The 11,412-nt window shown below is 38.9% G+C and overlaps 1 pseudogene; it reads left to right on the top strand.

Moving 5' to 3' along the window:
• Positions 1–4,957: 4,957 nt before the first annotated feature.
• LOC143671161 (Y-box-binding protein 1 pseudogene) lies at positions 4,958–6,321 on the top strand (annotated as a pseudogene).
• Positions 6,322–11,412: the final 5,091 nt, after the last annotated feature.

An 11,412-nucleotide genomic window follows, 5' to 3' on the forward strand; every position in this document is an offset into this window, starting at 1 on the left:
CCTATAAGGCTGCTTTGTACTCTTGCAAAACAGTAATTTTCTAATTCTTTCATCCCTTTCCTTCTAAAAATATTAGCTCAAGTTGTTCAGTAGAGAAGAGCTTTCCTTACTCTTCTGGGGCTACTCGGTTACCTTTGAATATAGTTTGTAGTGGAGAAACAAGTTTAATTCTCTTCCCTTTAATTGCCAATTTTTAGACTGAGAATTTTGGGCCTTTAACCATCCTTGAAGATTTGGCTGATACAAGATCTGGGGCACGAACTGTACAATGTGGGCTTCATGCATCTGTTCTCAGAAAGGTCAAGACTAACAACAAAATATCAGAAAGATAAAAAGAGCCAACTTAAAGCGGTTACTACTGATCAAAGGTAGGACAGGGTGGACATCAAACATTAGTGCACCAGTAAATGCCTGAAATGTATTGCATGTATAAAAATCAGCGAGTCCATAATGATATTCAATCAAATGAAAACCTAAGCAAAACATGAGGAAAATAATCCTCACTTGACACCAGTGAAGATGAATATTAAACTGTCTCCTTCCTCTGAATGTGGTAATCGATGAGTAAGCTTTCTTGAGAGAAGCAAAAGGGGGATTCCAGGGATTTATCTGATAATGGCACATAATCTGATGCTGCCAAGGGGAGTGTACCTTTTATGTGGGTCCTTATCAGTCACTTTTGCAAAAAAGATCTGGCTGCCTCACTAAATTTTAAGATAGCTGGATGTGGCATATATAAATCAGAGAGGCCAAATCAAGGCCATGCAAGTAGCACAGGAATTCACACTAATGGTGTAGATGGGGTTGTGAAGAGGTTTTATGATGGTGGAAACAGAAGGGTCTTAAAGAGGGTAGAGGATTTGCATTGTTGGGGAAGAGGCAGGGAAAAGTTTGGATGAGAGGAGCAACATAAAGCCTGTAAATTTGTAGCTTAATTAAACCTTTTGAATAAGCAAATCCATTTCTGGAATATTGCATTATGGCAGCTTTAGCAAGCTGAAACACCATGTGACAGAGGAATCCCAGGTGTCAGCAGTCTTTCTTCAGAGAAGGTGTCTTCCTTTTGATGCCTTAATTTGGACATTTTCATTAATAAACACCCATTGTAAAAGCCAGCCCATCTCTGGTATATTGCACTCTGGCAGCTTTAGCAAACTGAAACACTCCTCCTGCCTACCACCCTTTTCCCCTTCAATACATAGTGCTACCAGTCATCAAGTTGCAAAAAGTCGAAACAGAATGACTCATCTTCCATTGGGACCTTTCCATCGTTCTGTTGGTGCTGCCTGACAGTCTCGATCACAAATCTGTCCCTTTCTCTCCAACTCTGTGGACACCAGCCAGCCACTGCAGTGGTCTCCTCGCGTGTAATCTTTCCTGAACATTTGTCTTCTTCAGGTCCTTTTCCATGCAGCAAATGGGAAAAAAAAGGTTTTTTTAAACAAAGCAAATTATTTCATATCACCTCCCTGTTTAAAGTCTTCCAGTGGCTTCCCATTGTATTTTTCATTAACTTTCCATTCTCTACCCCCACCCAGTTCCTGGTAACCTATATTCTAGTTTCTGATTCTGTGAGTTTGTTTACTATATTTCTTATAAGGGAGATCACACAGTATTTGGCCTTTCATGCCTGGCTTATTTCACTCAGCATGATGTCATCACAAGTATCAGGAACTTTATTCCTTTTTCTGGCTGAATAATATTCCACTATATGTAAATGTTTTGTTTATCCTTTCAATGGTTTATAGACACTTGGATTGCTTCCATCTTTTGGCAACTGTGAATAATGGTGATATGCACATCGGTGTGCAAATATCTGTTTCAGTCCCAGCTTTCACTTTTTTTGGGTATATACCTAGAAGTGGAGTTGCTGGGTCAGATGGTAAAAATCTATACTTAACTCTCTGAGGAACTTCTAAACAGTCTTCCACAGCAGCTGCACCATTTTACGTTCCTCCTGACAATGAGTGAGTGTTCCTATTTCTCCATATCCTCTCCAACACTTGTAATTTTTGTTTTTTTGAATAGCAACCATTCTAGTGGGTATGAAATGGCATCTCATTATAATTTGCATTTCCCTAATGGCTAATTATGATGAGCATCTTTTCAGGTTGTTTTTGGCCATTTGTATATCTTCTTTGGAGAAATGTCTATTTGAGTCTTTTGCCCATTTTTAAATTTAGTTGTTTGACTTTTTGTTGTTGAATTGAAGGATTTCTTTATATATTCTTGATATTAAACACTTATAGGATATGTAGTTTCTAAATATTTTCTCCCATTTTGTAGGTTGTCGTTTTCCTTTTACAGTAAAGCCCATTGAGGCACAAAAGTTCTTCATTTTCACAAGGCCTTATTTATCTATTTTTCTCTTATATTGTTTGTGCTTTGGGTGCCAAGTCTAGGAAACCATTGCCTAACACAAGGTCATGAAGATACTTTCCTACTTTTCTTCTAGTTTTATAGTTATGGCACTTATATTTATGTCTTTGATTCATTTTGAGTTGACTTTTATGTATGGTGTGAAGTAAATATACATGTTCATTCTTTTGCATATGGAGATCCAGTTTTCCTAGCACCATTATTTGAAGAGACTATTCTTTTCCAATTGAGTGGTCTCTGCCTCTTTGTCCAATATTAGTTGGCCATAAATGTGAGGGTTGATTTCTGAGCTCTCAGTTGTATTCCATTAGTTTATATGTCTGTCTTTCTGCCAGTACCATGCTTTTTTTTCAACTTTTAAAATTGTGTAATATAACATATATACAAAGAAAGAAAAAAGCTATAGTTTTCAAAGCACTCTTCAACAAACAGTTACAGGACAGATTCTAGAATTTATCATGGGCTACTGTATCAACATCTCAGAGTTTTCCTTCTAGTTGCTCAACAGTATAAGAAGCTAGAAGAAATAAATTTTTTTTATCATTATAATCGACTTTTTTTCCTTTTTTGTGAAAAATAACATATACACAAAAAAAAACAATAAATTTCAAAGCACAGCAGAGCAATTAGTTGTAGAACAGATATCAGAGTTTGGTATGGTTTATAGTTCCACAATTTTAGGTTTTTACTTCTAGTGCTCTAAGATACAGGAGACTAAAAACAATATCAATTTAGTTATTCAGCAGTCATATTCATTTGTTAAACCCTACCTTCTCTGTATAATTCCACCATCACCTTTGATCTTTCTCCTACTCTTTAGGGGTATTTGGACTATGCCAATTCTAAGTTTTTCATGTTGGAAGGGGATGTCAATAATATGGGATAGGGGGATGGAACTAGTTGATGCTCTGGAAAGGCTGGGCCCTCTGCATTTCAGGACTTATCTGGTCCAGGGACCTCTTTTAGTTGCTATTATAAATGGAATTTTTAAAATTTCATCTTCAGATTGTTTATTACTATTGTATGAAAGCACTATTGGTTTGAGGATGTTGAACTTGTATGCTGCCAGTTTGCTAAATTCATTTATTAGCTCTAGGAGCTTTGTTGAAGATTTTTAAAAGATTTTCTGTATATAGTATCATGTCATCTGTACATAGGGAAAGTTTTACTTCTTGCTTTCCAATGAGGTTATCTTTTATTTCTTTTTCTTGTCTAATTGTTCTGGCAAGAATTTCCAGTACGGTGTTGAATAACAGTGATGACAGTGGGCATCATTTTCTAGTTCCTGATCTTAAAGGGAAAGCTTTCAGTCTTTCACCATTAAGTATAATGTTAGCTATTGGCTTTTCATATATGCCCTTTATCATTTTGAGGAAGTTTCCCTCTATTCCTAATGTTCTAAATGGTTTCAGCCAGAAAAGGTGCTGGATTCTGTCAAGTGCCTTTTCTGTGTCAATTGAGATGATCATGTGGTTTAAAAGGAATAATATTTGAGAACATTTTTTTCATCCAAAGTAGAACTGTAAGGGAGTTGAAAGAGTCCAACCTGTACTTTCCAAAGATTTATTAGGCATAAGCATTGGATTTACAGCTACAGCTTTTTAACATTGTTCATTTCCCTGAATGCCAACTTATGATAACCACTATCAGTATATAAATATCGGTTTGTGAGAGCATGATGTGATTTTCTTGATCTTTTAAAAGAAGAACAATGTGACCTTGTTCAGGCTTGAAAATGCCTCGGCTCAAGTTTCCTTGGGGGAAAAGGCCATGCTTAGTAAATTGTTAACTTATATTGGCAGTCCTTCAAGTTATATTGTCATAGGTAAGAGAAGGACACTAGCAAGCCATAATTACAAATTTTAGTTCAGACACACTTTTCTATAATATTTAGACCCTGATAAATCAGTTGCTTTAAAATTAGTCAATAAAATGCATTTAATAAATACCAAAATTGTGCAAAGAAAAGAATCAAGTATAAATTGCACAGATTAACATAGAGGAAGGTTGCTCATTAATTCTTCATTCATGGGAAGCAGAGAAGAGAACATGAATCCTTCCTATGTGCCAGGCTCTTTCTTGTAGAGTCACATTTAGTTTTCACAACAACCCTGTTGGGTATTGCTCCACTGCTACAAACGAGAAAACTGAGGCCCAGAGAGCATTAGTAAGTGATTGCAAGGATTTGAACTCTGTTCTCTGTTTTCTGGACAGAAAGTGGATAGATCAGATATGTAAGGCAATGGAAGATTTTTTTTTAAGTTTAAATATTTTATATTGAAATGCAGAAGAGAGCTGCTCGGTCTTCAGTACTGGTTGTGGTGAACCATCCTTAGTGAAACAGTCAGATTCTAGACATCAGATGAGAGGTCACAGATGAAAATAAATATATTTTGCAACTGGCATATGAATAAAATTAATATAAAAATCAATGCATATAGTTCGATCTGTAGCGGGAGCGGAGAGCGGACCCCAGAGAGCCCTGAGCAGCCCCACCGCCGCCGCCGGCCTAGTTACCATCGCACCCCGGGAGGAGCCGCAGCTACCGCAGCCGGCCCTAGTCACCATCACCGCAATCATGAGCAGCGGGGCCGAGACCCAGCAGCCACCTGCCGCCCCCCTGCCGCCCCCGCCCTCAGCGCTGCCGACACCAAGCCCGGCACCACGGGCAGCGGCGCAGGGAGCGGCCTCACATCGGTCCCGGGCGGCCTCACATCGGCGGTGCCTGCCGGCGGGGACAAGAAGGTCATCGCAACGAAGGTTTTGGGAACAGTTAAATGGTTCAATGTAAGAAATGGACATGGTTTCATCAACAGGAATGACAGCAAGGAAGATGTGTTTGGACACCAGACTGCCATAAAGAAGAATAAGCCCAGGAAGTACCTTCGCAGTGTAGGAGATGGAGAAACTGGAGTTTGATGTTGTTGAAGGAGAAAAGGGGGAGGAGGCAGCAAACGTCACAGGCCCTGGTGGAGTTCCAGTGCAAGGCAGTAAATACGCAGCAGACCGTAACCATTATAGACGTTATCCACGTCGTAGGGGTCCTCCACGCAATTACCAGCAAAATTACCAGAATAGTGAGAGTGGGGAAAAGAACGAGGGATCAGAGAGGGCTCCCGAAGGCCAGGCCCAACAACGCCGGCCCTACCGCAGGCGACGATTCCCACCTTACTACATGCGGAGACCCTATGGGCGTCGACCACAGTATTCCAACCCTCCTGTGCAAGGAGAAGTGATGGAGGGTGCTGACAACCAGGGTGCAGGAGAACAAGGTAGACCAGAGAGGCAGAATATGCATCGGGGTTATAGACCACGATTCCGCAGGGGCCCTCCTCGCCAAAGACAGCCTAGAGAGGATGGCAATGAAGATGATAAGGAAAATCAAGGAGATGAGACCCAAGGTCAGCAGCCACCTCAACGTCGGTACCGCCGTAACTTCAATTACCGACGCAGACGCCCAGAAAACCCTAAACCACAAGATGGCAAAGAGACAAAAGCAGCCGATCCACCAGCTGAGAATTCGTCCGCTCCCGAGGCTGAGCAGGGCGGGGCTGAGTAAATGCCGGTTTACCATCTCTACCATCATCCGGTTTAGTCATCCAACAAGAAGTGAATATGAATTCCAGCAATAAGAAATGAACAAAAGATTGGAGCTGAAGACCTTAAGTGCTTGCTTTTTGCCCGTTGACCAGATAACTAGAACTATCTGCATATCTATGCAGCATGGGGTTTTTATTATTTTTACCTAAAGCGTCTCTTTTTGGTAATGACAAACGTGTTTTTTAAAAAGCCTGGTTTTTCTCAATGCACCTTTAAAGGTTTTTAAATTGTTTCATATCTGGTCAAGTTGAGATTTTTAAGAACCTCATTTTTAATTTGTAATAAAAGTTTACAACTTGATTTTTTTCAAAAAAGTCAACAAATTGCAAGCACCTGTTAATAAAGGTCTTAAATAATAAAAAAAATCAATGCATATATTAAAATTTATAAATGTGTTCCCTTTTATTCTTTAAATAAAATATGCTAATTCAATCCCAAACTACTTACCAAGTGATCTAAGTACTAAGTGTATTGCTCCTCAAATAGCCTAATAATTTCCAAATATTAGTTGATTTTTAAAAATTTTTTATGTGATCGTTTGTTTGTTGTTGCTATGACCACAGCTAAATCATGTCCCTGTCTGAACCATGATTTGACACAGGGAACTGCACCCTTTTCATTCGATGAGGTCCCCCTTAAATGAATCAGCATTAGGGCCCCAATACCAGCTCTGGGATTTGTTGCAGCCCAGCGTGCATGACCCTATCTCAGTTGGCTGAGCTTTTGAATACCAGAGCTTTCTGCAGGGCCTGGACCCTGAGAACTGTGCCTCTGTGGACCAGCAGTGCTCCCTGTTCTAGCCTGCTGGGCACCTCCCTCCCCAGTGCCAATGCCAGGCACCCCACACGGACCCTGTCCCCATGCTCCATTCCTCATATCCTTACGTGACTTCTTATATAATCAGTATAGAATAGATCTTAATAGGAATGATATTATTCTTGGTGCTGAATTCATTTTCAACTTCTGGTGAACTGACAGCAAATTCATTAAAATACTTCCCAGCCACTTTTTTCTAGCTGGTATGTTTATATATTCAATATCTCTGCATTCATCCGAGTCACACAGTCACTGGAAGACTATCTATCACTGGTCATCATGACATTCAATGACATGGCAATGACCTTGGACTAACAAATTTACATTCCAGTATAAATTATTATTTCTACCACTGATAGCATTTTACTATTTACAATTAGTATAGAAATACATAAACCTCTGATTGTAACTTATTAAATCATTATGTTAAACCATTTTTAACCTACAAAAACAGCAGTTTCATATGATTTAACCTGATATTTCTTACAACTGGAATGGCAGTACTGGGAGAAACCCATTGAACACAATCACTGATTTAGGTAGAGATACTCTTTCCTTTAGGCCAGCGCTTCTCAAGCGGGGGTGATTCCTCCTCCCCACCCTGGGACATCTACAAATGCCTGGAGATATTTTTGGTTGTTCCAACCATGGGGGTTGGGGAGGTGCTATTGGCATCTAGTGGGTAGAGACCAGGGCTGCTGCTGCACATCCTGCAAAGCCCAGGGCAGCCCCCCACAACCAAGAATGATCTGGCCCCACATGTCAATAGTGCTGAGGCTGAGAAGCCTTACTATAGCCACTTTCTGAGACAAAATGGCCATGTGTATATATGTGTTGGTGTGGCTTAGATTTATATCTCTTTCATTTTCTTCCAGCCCCTTATTTGTGCTTAACCCTTGCCTGTAAACACTTTGTATTTCATTAACTCAGTGAAGAAAAAAATTGGAAACCAGTAGCTAGGAAACTGGTGATAATGAAATGTATTTAAGCCAAAAGAAAATTAACGAGTAATGCTGTTGTCTATCTTTGCCGTGTGAAATTCAGGTGTATAACTGTTTGCTCTCATTTTCTTCCAGATTTTTCTCCTAAACCCTCCCCTACCAGACCCTTTGAACCATCCACATTGGTTTACTCAATTGTCTTAAAATATCTTGTTCCTGTTGGCATTTTTCTTTTGCGCTCCTCCGGTCCACCCCCCACACCTGGACCAAGTTGTGTTCTATCTCTGTGCATTGTCCCAGCGTCCACTATAGTGCTGTTCATGGAGCACTTCCTTCGTATGTATTTTATGATTTAATTGATTGGCTCCTCTTCATACACGTTGCTCTTTTAAATTGTTTACTTTTAGATAGACTCTTAATTTTGGAGTAATTTTAGATGTACCAAAAAGTGGCAAAGAGAGTACAGAGAGGTCCTGTATACCCTTTACCCAGCTTCCCCTAAGGTTAACATCTTAAATAAACACAGGGTGCCTTTGTCAACACTAAGAAGTTAACATCGGTTCAGCCCTATGAACTAAACTCCAGACATCCTTTGAATTTCCTTCCTTTTACCACATGGTCCTTTTTCTGTTCCAGGTGCCAATCCAAGACAGCACATTGCATTTAGTATACAGTTTGCATGATTTTAAAAAAATGCTTCTGAAGAAGAGTTTTTAGAAGAACAGCAGTTGCCTCAATATATATTTCAGGGAGAAAGGCAATACTGAAAAAAATTTCGTACACGAAGTCACAATCAGGAACCAGTGTCTCGCCAGCTGTTTACTTTATTCTGTATAGTGATATTGTCTTGTTGCCTGAAATTTGAATGGGTTGCTAACTTTTAAAATGTATAAGATTCATATAGAAACCAGATCTTTGCATTTTCTCAACCAGTCAGAAGATAGGGCAACACTGCTCCTTTTTTTTCACATCTGGCCACAATTATTTGCCCCGGAGTCCAGGCTGCCCCACTGCCACCAGCCCCAGCAGTCTCTGCTTTATCCCCATGGAGGCCGAATGTCAACTGTAATTTATCATCACGATTGTCCTTCTATTTGGCCCTGCCCCATGCCCTCATCACACATTTTCATGTCTGTCTAGGTCCTTGCAGGCACCCCTAAGCCTTAGGGCCCATTTAAATTAGAGGGAAAATAGCTGCCTGTCTTCAGTTATTTTAGACCTGCAACTCAGGACGTGTACCGGTCTGGAGAAATTTAATTATCCTCCTGGAGAAGGAGTGTGCTGTTACTGTCGAAGGGAACAAAACAAAACAGCAAGCAGGTGAATAGGCCTGTGTAAATGTTTCCTGAGCAGCGTTCCTAAGCACTAGATGCTGAACCAGCAGACAGCAGGTAGCCCGGGTCGAGGTGGGGCTAGAGACCAGAACTGTCAAAGGATTTGTGCTCCCCATGGTAAAGGAGTTGCTGACTTGTAGAAAATTAAATAAAATTCCAATTTATAAAGGAATAATTTAGCTCTAAGAAAACAGATAACAGTGGAATTTTCTAAATTTAGAGTTTTGTTTCAGAGCATGTTGGTTGGCAATTGTCTTTTCCATATGAATTATAGCCATACATAGTTTGAGATTAGCAGGGTTAGCTTAAACCCCTAAATAAACTATTTTAGTGGTATGTTTCCAGAGAAAGGCTTTTGTCATATCATTATTGGTTTGTGTAATAATTTTAATTTTTTATTGTGTGTTTTCTTCACAATTGGAAAAATACATGGAAAGTATATAGGCCGTATGACAGAGTATTTGAAAGGAAGGAGCTAGAATGTACTATTTTAGTTCTGAGATAGAGGAAATTTCAGTGAGCTTGTTTTCTCTAAAACTGAAGGAAATTTGAGAACAGATTACTCCCTAGTTATTTTATAGATATTGTGTTAAAACTGTATTATTAATTTTTAGATTTTGGAAACAAATCCAAAGGAATGGCATTTTTAAAAACTTTTTTATTGTATAGTATAACATATATACAAAGCAAAGAAATAAAAAAATAATAGTTTTCAAAGCACTCTTCAACAAGTAGTTACAGACAGATCCCAGAGTTTGTCATGAGCTACTATACCATCATCTCAGAGTTTTTCTTCTAACTGCTCCAGAATATAGGAGGCTAGAAGGCTTAAATATTTTTTTATCATCACAATTGACTTTTTTCCTTCTTTTTTTGTGAAAAATATATGTATATAAAAACCAATATATTTCAAAGCACAGTACAACAATTAGTGTAGAACATATTTCAGAGTTTGACATGGTTTACAATTCCACAATTTTAGGTTTTCACTTCTAGCTGCTCTAAGATACTGGAGACTAAAAGAGGTATCAATTTAATGATTCAGCATTCATATTCACTTGTTAAATCCTACCTTCAGTGTATAACTCCACCTTCACCTTTGATCTTTCCATCCCTCTCTTTAGGGGTGCTTGCACTATGGCCTTTCTAAATTTTTCATATTGGAAGGGTCTGTCACTAATATGGGGTAGAGAGATCAAAGGAATAGCATTTTGAAATTGTATGTCAAAGATTACTGTATTCAGATCGAACACTTAACTGCTTAAGTGTTTGAGGATAGTTATATTACAGAGATATAAAAATCCAGAAGAAATACTGGGGAAACTTTTTGCTTTTGTTTTTACATGTAGCATATTTTATTGAATGTCACTACTAAATGTCATTAACTGTGACATAGGGGAGAGAAAGATATCTGCACTTACTGCTGCTTTCAGAGTTAACCATTATTTGTCAGGACAACATCTAAAATTATGAGCATTGTTTTTTTTAAAATAGACTTTATTATTAGACCAGTTTTAGCTTTACAGAAAAATTGGACAGAAAATGAAGAGAGTTCCCATTTATCCCAGACATCATAGCTTTCCCTATTATTAACATCTTGCATAAGTGTGGTGCATTTGTTACAATTGATGAACCAATGTTGATATATTATCTTTAATTAAAGTCCATAGTTTACATTGGGGTTCTCCCTTTGTGTTGTACAGTTCATTGAGTTTTAAGAAATGCGTAATGCCATGTACCCACATTACTGCACCATACAGAATAGTTACACTGCCCTAAAAATGCCCCATGTTCCATCTACTCATCCCCTTCTCCCTCTCATCATCCTCCTGGTATCTGCTATCTTTTTATTATCTGTATAGATTTGTCTTGTCCAGAATGTCATATAGGTGGAATCATGCAGGACGTAGCCTTTTCAGACTGGCTTCTTTGACTTAGTAATATGCATTTAAGTTTCCTCCGTGTCTTTTGGTAGCTTGATAGCTCATTTCATCACTGAATGCTATTCTGTTTTATGGATGGACCAATTTTTGACAATTATGCGCAAAGCTCTTATAAACATTCACATGCAGGTTTTTGTGTAGACATAAATTTTCAGCTCATTTGGGTAAATACCTAGAAGCAAGATTGCTGGATTGTATGGCAAGCCTGTCTTGAGCTTTGCAAGAACCTGCCAGGCTCTCTTCCCCAGTGACTGCGCTACTTTGAGTTTCCACCAGTAATGGAGGAGAGTTCCTGGTGCTCCACATTACCACCAGATGGAGAAACTTTTGAAAGAAGAAATACATTTCTCCTAAAATTTTTTCTTTCTAGATCCCCCAAACCTTTTTTCCTTTTTTATA

Source organism: Tamandua tetradactyla, chromosome X (assembly GCF_023851605.1).
Source record: "Tamandua tetradactyla isolate mTamTet1 chromosome X, mTamTet1.pri, whole genome shotgun sequence".
Classification (NCBI taxonomy): domain Eukaryota; kingdom Metazoa; phylum Chordata; class Mammalia; order Pilosa; family Myrmecophagidae; genus Tamandua; species Tamandua tetradactyla.